Source organism: Paralichthys olivaceus, chromosome 15, assembly GCF_024713975.1.
Source record: "Paralichthys olivaceus isolate ysfri-2021 chromosome 15, ASM2471397v2, whole genome shotgun sequence".
NCBI classification, from domain to species: Eukaryota; Metazoa; Chordata; class Actinopteri; order Pleuronectiformes; family Paralichthyidae; genus Paralichthys; species Paralichthys olivaceus.
This window is the reverse complement of record NC_091107.1, coordinates 24,307,556-24,318,538: the sequence shown is the minus strand read 5'-3', so window position 1 is coordinate 24,318,538 and position 10,983 is coordinate 24,307,556. Positions and strand designations below refer to the sequence as shown.

The window sequence follows — 10,983 nt, the reverse complement described above, 5'->3', positions numbered from 1 at the left end:
CTGTTGTCATAAAAATATAAATATAATGAATAGTGATACATTGAGATGCAATTATATTATTAATAATAACAGTTTATCATCATCATCATAATCATAATATGGTGGTAGTATTAGTAGTGAAATTTGGAGAGAGAGGGAGAGAGATAGAGAGATGGAAGCACAAACAATGGACTTTAGTTACATGAAGTAATATGAGAAAAATATGGGGCCACAAGCACAGTTCAGTGCATGTTGGGAGTTGTAGAAGAAAATTGTTGTTGTTTTCTCTATTTCTTTTGATATTTTTTTGCACCTTTCAAGTTCCTGCTTTTCTTCATGACATCGATCTTTGTGTTTACTGTATCTACTTTCCCAGGAGGATGGCTTTTGAGACAGCTTTCCTGCTGCTTCCCCAAACCTTTTATAGTTTGTTTTGGGGACATTGAGCAAGCCCGCTGTAGACGACCTGAGGGAATGATTCGTAACATATTCCCATAAACAGTCAGAGATGTATGACGGTGCTGTACCATTAAGAGAATTAAAAACAAGTAAAATAATTTTAAAATCAATCCTCAGTGATGCTCGAAGCCAGTGTAAAGACACTAAAATAAGAGTAATATGGAATCTTTTCCTATTTCTCATTAAAACCATGGCTGCTGAATTTTGCAAAAGCTGTAGGCTAACGATGGATTTTTTCGGTAATCCTGAATATAGTGCATTACAGTAGTCCAGGCGAGAAAGTATAAAAGCATGAATGAACTTTTTGGCAGTTTCCAAAGTGAGGTACAGTCTTACTCTTGCAATGTTTCTTAAATGATAAAAGGCAATCTTTGTGACATTGTTTATGTGCGGATTAAAATCTAGTCCTGAGTAACACCCAGGTTCTTTATTTTTGATTTGTTTTGCTGCTCCAACTTTGCTGATAATCTTTTGTCCTTGAACATCAGTACCAATTACAAGATTTTCAGTTTTATTTTCACAGGCAATTTATAACTTGGTTTGGCGCATCAGAGTCATCTGGCACTAAATAAGGGAAGACACATGATGGATCAGGTTTTTCTAACAAAAAGTAATTTATAAAGAACTAAAACAAAAAAGAAATTCAACTGATAAGGCTGACAGGAACTAAATTCCAGACCAAAACATGATCAAATTAATGCTACAGAAATCAAAACTCATCTGAATGGCAGGATGAGCATGGCTATTATTATATGAGGCAGTGGCCAGCTACCTCTACTTCACTGATGGTCCCCAGCTCCAGTTAATGTAAAACTTAGAGAGTTTTAGATAAAGGACCCGTGCGTAGCAACATAACAAAAACCAGTGCCATGTTTAGATGACTAAATTACGAGTTTTGATTTGCATATGATGCTTGCATCTTTTGAAGAGAGCCATGTGGTATATCTAGACATACTCCCAGACCAGCCAACCATTTTATTTAACCCGAGAAGGGACATTGCGATTGTCTGCTTTTTTTTCAGCTACACCCACACACACACAGCAATACACCCAGTGTCCTGTCAGATCCGGCTTTAACTGATTCTTTGCTTTGCCACGAATAAAACAGGGTATATAGGGATACATCCTGTTTCCATCCTTTCGCACAACTTTCATTTCAATTCCATTTAGATGCTCCAGTCTATTCATGTAGAAAATAACACTGTTGACATCAAGAAGCTTTAGAGATTTTAACTGCATGCTTGGTTTTGAGCAAAAATACTTCACAATGTCTTATTTGGTGTGTAAGTTCACACAGAATACCAATGAAAAGTAAATGCCACCAAAACTTCAGTGTCAGGACTAGACTACTGCTGTGTGTGTTGCTCTCCACTGACGCATCTGGCATACAGGCAAGTCCAGATCAGTCAGTTCTATTAAATTGGTCTTAGAGATGTGGGCTTTCTGCAGAAAACACAGAATGGAAAACATGCAGTATGTAATGAGTAAAAATGTATGCCTGTTTGAGACCGATATCGTGATGTCTCCTTTTACTCACCTTTCCAGTGCTTTTGTTTTTCCGATAGGTGACTTTATAGTGCAGCTGGTCAGCAAAGATGTCCCTGATGTTCAGCTGGTGGCCATCTTTAAACAGGGCGGTGAGTGGGTCAGTCACATACAGGGTGGTTTTCTTTTGGCTTTCAATCACCTCCAGCTTGAAGTCAGGTTTGCCTATCTCAGCTATGGAGAAGGGAGGGAGACTGTCACCTGTGCATGTACACCACTGTATCTCTCATGGAAGTTACCATTTTAATTATGTTAGAGGCCAAAAAATTGTGAGCATTGACAACGCTGAAGCCATTTTTAGATATGACAGGTAAAGTGAGCAATATTGGCTACAGAGTTTACCCATAGTCTGACTTTCAAACATGCACAACACAACAGGAGGTTCTCTGCACAGACATGTTCACAACAGCAACACACACACAAACACTCTCTCTCACAGTGCTTTCACATTGAATGGAAGCGTATTGCATTCACTTGAAAAAAAAAACAAACTCTGTTTACAATGCATGTCTAAATCAATATTTTTTTCAGTTTTTCTCACTTTTTTTTCCCTATTTTTTGGAGTAATTTTTCTTCTGTTTTTCGGACTATTTTTTTTTTTCTGCGTTTAGAGAGCATTTGAAACAATAGACGCTTTCATTCCTTTATTGAGAGCTAGATGTAATGGAAACAAACATGACCTGCTTGTTTAGTTTAATCAAGTTTTACTTTGATCTGGGTTTAAGACACTGGGAGATAGTCCTGTCTTTAAGTCATATAGATGGTATTATCATTAGTTTGTCGAATCTACGCAGGCACCTGAGGACTTTGCGGTTGCTCAGAAGGAAAGCCCATTCAGATCTGCTGAGATGGGGCATGTATGTGCGGGCAGGAGTCACCATAGGTCCATGGGAGTCACTTGCAGGTTGGAGGTTCCGAGGGAGTTCGAAGTATCTCGATAATTCAGAAATTCAGAAAAAAAACTACTCCGAAAAACAGATAAGAATTACTGCGAAAAACAGAAAAAAAAAATTGTCAGAAAAACAGAAAAAAATATTCAAAAAACAAACCAAAAAATAAATTACTCAGAAAAAACTGTTTTTTTTTTTTTTCAAGTGAATGCAATACACTTCCGTAGAATTCTCCTGAAATTCTACGGACATTATACTAGGAGGCCAGGAGGAGAAAGTCTGCAAAAACTGGGGAGCGTCTCACTTGGACATTTGCATTCACACATGCACCTCCTCTGGCAAATATACTGAGGAACTGCTGAGTTCGGTGCATGTCAGAAAGCAGCTTGAGAAAGACAGAGCTGCGCTGCAACAAGAGGTCATTGGGAAGGACCGGAGCACTGACAGGCTCTGGGACAATTTAACAGCTGTTATTTCCAACACGTTTTGTCAATTAGAAAAAAGTCTTCACGAGTGTAGCAGAAGAACGTACTGTCTTTGTAGGGGCAGAACCGTGGTGTGCTGGTGTGAGGGGACTCAATGAGGTCAGTGGTGGCCCCCTCGGGGTTTCGGACAGGACGTCAGCTGTGTAGTAGGCGTTCAGGTCAGTCAGAGAGCTGGACAGATCACACACTGTTTCTGTGGTCTGGATACAGTGAGGAGTCCTCTGATTGTTCCCTGAAACCCTGTAAAATTTGACAAGTTTCATATGGACATGAATGATGGATGAAAATAGTCTTATTTAGTCTATAATAGACACCAGATGAGCAATAAATTAGGTCTTAAGTCTGTCTAGTCTGGGTATCATTTATAACGCATACAGTCAGAAATAAATAATTTATTATCTGTGCAAAATAACATTGATGTGAATATACTGTGGAACAATGAGCTGAAAGAGCTGTTTGCAGCTGTTGGCATTTGTTAATTTTATTTGATTGTTGACATTGCTCTTGCCTCTTTCATTTTTCTCTTATTGAATCACAAAGGTCAATTGTCTTTTAGTTATCTTACTATTTAAAGAGCTCTGGCCTAAAATATACATTCCAGTAAAAGCTTTTACTGAATCAATAATGGAAAGACTCATTCCTGCAAGGTCACATAGCGGGAAAGTGTGAGGGCATTTGCTTTCCGTGGACACACTGACAAGATGAATGTTTCTGGGAATTAAATGCCATTTGTTAAAAGAGTTAAAGGGTGAGGGTTCGGATGCAGGTACTTACGTAGAGTACTCCACAGTGTAGCTGTAAGTGGCTGATGGTTTTGGTTCCCAGGACAAAATGGTTTTAAAGTTGGTTGATTTCCAATTTTGTGCTTGGGGATAGGAGCCTGGAAAATTAGACAATTTGTGTAAGATACTATACTAACATGATTTAAATGAAGGTTATAGTGACACACAAATGTTGACTCCTGTCATTATGAAAGAAAACAATACACCAAAGGTGTTTTATATACTTTATTAACTTATACAAGTAATTTCCATAGGTGAGCTGTACAGGGGACTGTCACACAGTGATAGGGCCTTAGTGCCATAAGTTTTAAACTATTAAAGGCCCAGTGTGTAAGATTTAAGTGAAAGGGAACTATTATTTAATGTAGAATAATTCTCATAATGTTTTCACTAGTTTATTTCATCTAAATTGTATGAATTGTAGTTTCCTTACCCCAGAAAAGGCCCTTTAAATTTAAATACTTCGAGGGGACCCTCTCTACAGAGGCCACTATGTTTTTTACATTAGTCCAGACTGAACAAACTAAACACCTTTTGAGTTTTCATGACAATTAAAGGCTGCTTCAGTTTCTTTTTCATGTTTGGAAGGAGAGCGTGAGGTGAGGGGTAATCAGTTGCAAAATGCAATTTCAACACTAGATATCACAAAATTCTACACACTGAACACTATTTAACACTAAACTACACTTTTAAGTAATAAACACTTAACACCTTAATTGAGGCCCGTCACAATATGTAGGACTACACACATTCATTAGAGAGAAAAAAGCTTTGCACAGATGAGGCACTGTGGACCAGAAATAATTAAAAAAGCCACAAGTTCAGATACAGCACTTTGTCAGTGAGATAAGATAATGTTGTGAATAGAGCACATTGCGATTGTCAGTGTAAAATATCCTTGGTCCTATATTTTATTGGACTGACTGTTCTGTCACAACCACAAATGTGTGGTTTTTATGATTACAAAGCAGCAGTAGAAAGTGTGGCGCCCAAAGAACATAAGAGAAGGGCTGTTTTTATATCAGCAGTCTGTTACCTTACCTTACCTGAGTCAGATCAGTCATTCAGTCATTTCTTATTAACAACAGCTATATACAGTGTGGTAAGTCATTGCTGTTTCTTCGCAGTATGAGCAAATACTGAGAAGAAACAGCAGTCCCCCCCCCCCCCCCCCTCATGTTACATAATGTTTTAGGTACTAACAAATGCCTCAACATTAAATTGTTACAGGTAATCTTAAATTCTTAAATGTGATTTACAGCCTATTAAGCACGAGTGTCCACTGGTGTTCAAACATTTTTTTTCAAATATTAATCCTGCAAAGTGTGTAGTGACTTGTACTGAAAACTCTATAAGACATGTAAAGAGTATTTCTATGTGTGCCGGAAATCTAAACATAAACACTAAACGAATGACTGTATGCTGCTCCTCCAGTGACCTGTTCATGTAGATCTGTTCATGTGAATCCAACTTTACATTTGCTATACATTTACATTTTCACACTCACAATACTACAAAACAAACTGCTCCACACAGAGAATCATAGTATTTGATATTGTATGTACATATCATATGTCGCGCTACTACAATTTGACTTTAAGGTCATTTGAGAGAACGCGTGGAATGAAGGGCGAGCAGCGTGGACTCACCTGAGGCGGAGCGTGTGGAGAGAAAGAAGAGTGTAGAGACGAGAGCTGCTGTGACTGACATCATCTCCTCTGATGTATTCCTAAAGGTTCTGTTCTGTGTCTGTGCTGCTACTGAGCGAGTACCCTGTGCAGTCTGTCGATCGTCTGACTCTCTTGCTGGAAACCAGTGGTTTTAGCAACAAGCGGGGCATAGCCAAATATGGAGCGTCCGGCCGTGGCGTCACCAGACTGACACAGCCACAGTATTGCAAATTACTATACAGCATGCTGTCCTGCTGAGGTCATCCGCCACGCAATCAACCTTACTGATGTATTATTAGTTATTATTGTTATTCATATTATTGTTATTATTATTATTATTGTTGTTGTTATTGTTATTATTATTTCGACGTTTTGGTCAGTGTGGTGGCAATTTCTGTGAAACAAGCACAAAGTCAAACACTTCTTTCTGAAAGTTTAATTCAGCATCTGCAGATGGACTCATCAGTACACATCACCTGAATGACATGCACAAATGAGCAAAGAACATAGGAGAATCTGTGTTCTTATAACTCTCTGCCCCCTCCCACTAAGCATTCAAAGGTATTTATTACCCTCCTGTAGTTTCACTCAGTGGAGGAGACGTCCTGTCCATTTGTTTACATGTTCTGTGGATGACCCCCCTGTGAGACCCCAGGTGTGAGATCCCAATCAGAGATACCATGAGACACCATAAAGTTTTGGTTTCTCGGGGCCATACAACTCAAGTCTCTTAAGCCACCATCGTAAACCTTAAGGTTGCCCTTTCAGATAAACAATTTGGTGAACCATTTGGTCAGTCATCCACATACATGTCTGCTCATGCAATTACACATTCACAAATGTAAAATTTCCATTACAGTCAGTCAGCATATAATTATTGGACACCAACCAATCACAGCTATGAAATCAGCTCTATTCATTCATTCATTCTCTCACTTCACCTGGCAGATTCTTTGAAATCAAGTGAAAGAAAGAAACATGGAACATCTGTAACAAATTCCAAGTAAGTAACTGAGGCTGATTTCAGAAAAACCATTGTTGCAACAAAGTCCTCAAATTACAATGCATGCTCCAAATTAAGGGCTTCTATTACCTCAATACAAAAGGCCTGATATAACAAGTTTTCTTGTTCTGTGAAGGTGAGAGACAGTTTATAGGCCAACGTTAAACAATAGTCCACCTGAGTCGCAGTGGTTTCTGTGAATATTTCTGCTACCAACACCTGAACTCTTCTTCAGTATTCAACAGTTCAACATTCATTCCACGCTGCTCTACAACCCTCACAGACAAAAGAGATCAAATAATCAGGCACATGCAAAAACTTACATATTGCAACCTTGTAATGGTTGACTTGTTATTTTTAGTGACACTGTTGCGGTGTAATGTTCAATAACATGATTCAATCTTGTGATTGAATTAAGTTTCCAAGTGTTAATAATTCAATCATATGTATTTTCCAAGTTGACGAAACTATTACACTTGAGTTCGACCAGGAACATATCAGATGCTATTATATTCCACTGTTTAAAAAAACAAATCCAGGTTTTTTTTTAAAAAAGGTGGTTTGTGATAAACAACACAATAGTTTCCCCCCAGTATTTATTGTATGCAAAATAATTCATTAGACTTATTTATCTCAAAATGAGTTTTTCATTTGGCTCAATATTCATATATTTGCTTATTATTTTAATTACCACAAGAAGTTTTAAAAAGATGTAACAGGTGGTGAATATGTTTCATGACAGATTTATAAAAATTTTAATTTGGTTGGTCAATGTTCAACAGACACAAAGATGTTGGTAATGTGACTCAAACCGAGAGGTATAGTAGGTTCAGTGTCGTCATAGTGGGAATGGAATGGATGACATGCTTCCCGATGGTATGTTGACCATACAACCCTTACTACAGCGTGAGAGAACCTAAATATTCTAGAAGCTTACAAGCTCTGACCAGGTCGATGGCATCATCATGTCTCTGCAGAGGACATTAGTCAGGACTTCCACTAAGAGCTCAAGTGGGTGATCTGGAGGTCTATTCATAGACTGAGTGGTTTAGAGTTATGCTTCCAGACATACAGAGACACTGAGAGTGAGTTTGGACTGTGGTATGTTAATAGAGAGGTTTATACTGTGTTAACCACAGTTAATATTCCACGTTACTGAAAGGGAAGCCCTCTGTTGTTTGTCTTTGCTCTCATATGTACAGGGTGGCCAGCCTTTTCAAATCAGTCTTACTACTACATTACTTCACCACACACGGTAACCTGTTCAACAATGTAACTGTAATAAAATCTCTGCAAATTCAGTTTCACATGCAGATTAAATCAAGTGAAACTAGCAGCAGGAAGGTTGGAATGCATGTACAACACTATAGCTTTGTGAGATGATTAGGAAGGACTGTCAATGATTTGTAGCAAATTTCAAAGCAGAGACAGTGGTTGTTTAATGTAGACGGCAGTTTTTCTTCCCATGGAGTTGGCACATGTGGCACTTTGCCAGAGCTCCTCCCCCTGCCCCATTATCCTTCTAGTCCGACAAGCCCCCCCACCCCTGGCAGTGAGGGGCCTGGCTGTATTACACTTCACCGTGGCTTGAATACCAAGGAACACTCCGAAGGGAAGGACTGAATCCAAATGACTAAATGAGTCCACCAACTGTTTACACAGGATAAAGCTTCAGGAACACATGCACACATACCTGCACACGCACACATGTCAAGAAAAGCAACAACAGCAGAGTTTAGTGATCTGTGTTGATGGGTGAGATTAAATTTAAATACCAGAGAAAAGCTTAATGCTCCCAGACCCTGGTGAATTATGTAATTCTATTTCAATTTCTCCCCCCAAAAAATCTTACCTTTATAGTACTGACTTCAGTGCAGCAATCAAGCATTCACTTGGCTCTGTGGTCCATTGCTTCTTTAGTCTTAGTCTCAGTGAACTTTATTGTCAACCAAACAATGCAACAGGTCACAGAGGATTCAAATTGCGTTTCCCCATACTCCAAATGTGCAAGTAATATATAACACACAACTTATAACAAACAACAAATAGTGCAAACAAACAACAACAAGTCAAACAGACAATGGACCTATAAGTTGTATAAGAAAAAATAAATGAATAAATAAAATAAAATGAAAATAAAATGAAATTCACAGTGTGACAGAGTGTATTCATGACAATAAAAGTAATTCTTCTTTTTCTTCTTCTATTCAAATTTTGAGGTATGTTATCAAGGGGCTATAATGAAGATGCAACACGGAAAAGTGCAAAGTGTAAAAAGTGGTAAGGGGGAGGTGCAGCCATACAGTATATCTGGGTGTCAAACACTGTTGGATCCACCTGAGATTTATTTTCCTTTTATTTTCAGTGTATAATCTTCAGCAGTCCTTTTCAACTGCAGCCCATTGGGCCAAAGTGTGTTTGGGTTCTGAGGGTTCTGCTTCCCCCCCCAACACAATAGAGGTATTTATCTCAATATACAGTACAGACAAATCCAACAACAACTCTTTCTGGGACACTTTACATCCCTTAAGTCCCTGTTACTATAATCAACCAATTGCAGACTACTTTTATTTTCTGAATCTGAATAATGCTTTAGAAAGTTTCTCCAAATGGTCTTTAGAGTGAATATCCTTTCACAGCCAATGTCTCATCCATCTATCAGTTTATCAAATGAGTAAAACCAGAGGTGGGAAGTAACAAAGTACAAATATTTCATTACTGTACTTAAGTAGATTTTTCAGGTATCTACTCCTTAAATTCTCAAAACTGGCTCGTTACTTGTTTCAACCTCCACGGATGACAACACGACATAAGAAAACACATCAACACAGAGAGGACCTCACTAAACCATCCAATCTATGGTAGTGACAGGTGGTGTGTACAAAGGGCAGGGACTTAATCAACCCGAACACATTCCACATCCATTTATTCCCTGTAGTCTTTATTATTCTGTCTGAAATTTGGCAGCAAAACTAGATGTGTGTCCAGTGATTTTTTTTCTCAGTACCAGTTCTGTGTAGGTTGATACCAAAAGAGGAAAACTATCCTATATCCTAGAAAAAGCATTGTGTATCATTGAAGTTAAAAATTCATTTTTACTTTTTACTCATATACTTGAGAACATTTCAGAGCCTGTACTTGAGTTAAGGAGTTGTATCAGTACTTTTACTTTTACCAGAGTCTTTTTTTACTCAAGTATCTGTATTTCTACTTTAGTAAAGAATGTGAGTACCTTTGCCACCTCTGAGTAACACAGTGTAATGCTTAAATATGCAGTGACAACCTGAGCTACTGTCCCGAGATGAGAAGTTCAGTGAAAGGTTTCACAATGAACTACACTGGCCATGCTCTTTCTGCAGATTTATTGCAGAGTTTAAACAGCAACATGGATTTGTTATTATGTTCAGTTAATAATGAAATTGCCTTTACACCACAGTGATGGACTTGAATTGGAAAGAGAGAGAGAGCTGAGGGAGAGTTCAAGACAATAAGAAAACAATTACTCTTTCTTAAGTAATTATTCACTGACAAAAATGATCACCTCCGATAAAATGTGAAGATCGATACCTAACACCATAATTCTCACAAAGTCATCAGGATTAATTGTTCTCTTTAAATTTACCAGCTGGGGGCAGATGTTTATTTAACACTGTGCCATCCTCTCTTTTTATGTTGTTGAAAGATAAAAGGATATTCAAATTTCTTCTGTTATTCTATTGAGGAAATGTCAAAGACAAAGGCCTGTGAGGCTGGGCGTCATCCAGCACTTCCTGTTTTGCAAACTTGTTACTTATGGCATATTTACCAGGAGCATAAGCCTGCATCCTCTAAGAGAGGATGTGGTCATCTTAGTATTTCATGTAAATGAATTGGCAAGTCACGGGTCCTTAAATATCTATTGACAACATTAAACAACTTTACAATAAACCTTTGAATAATATTGACAAGCTGCGGGAATGGGGATTGTCTGTCTAATGGAAGGAGACAGTGTGTAAACTGAGGTCTGCTGGGAGTCAGTCAGTAAGCCACCATCGTAAACCTTAAAGTTGCCCTTTTCGATTAACAATTTGGTCAACCATTTGGTCAGTCCTCCACATATATCTTTGCTCATGCAATTATACATACACAAATGTAACATTTCCATTACAGTGCTAAAAGTGTTCGAGCTGA

General features: G+C 38.2%; 1 pseudogene; it reads right to left on the bottom strand.

Annotated features, from left to right (window-relative positions):
• Positions 1 to 542: 542 nt before the first annotated feature.
• On the bottom strand, positions 543 to 10,528 carry LOC138404909 (tissue factor-like; annotated as a pseudogene).
• Between the last annotated feature and the right edge of the window lie 455 nt (positions 10,529 to 10,983).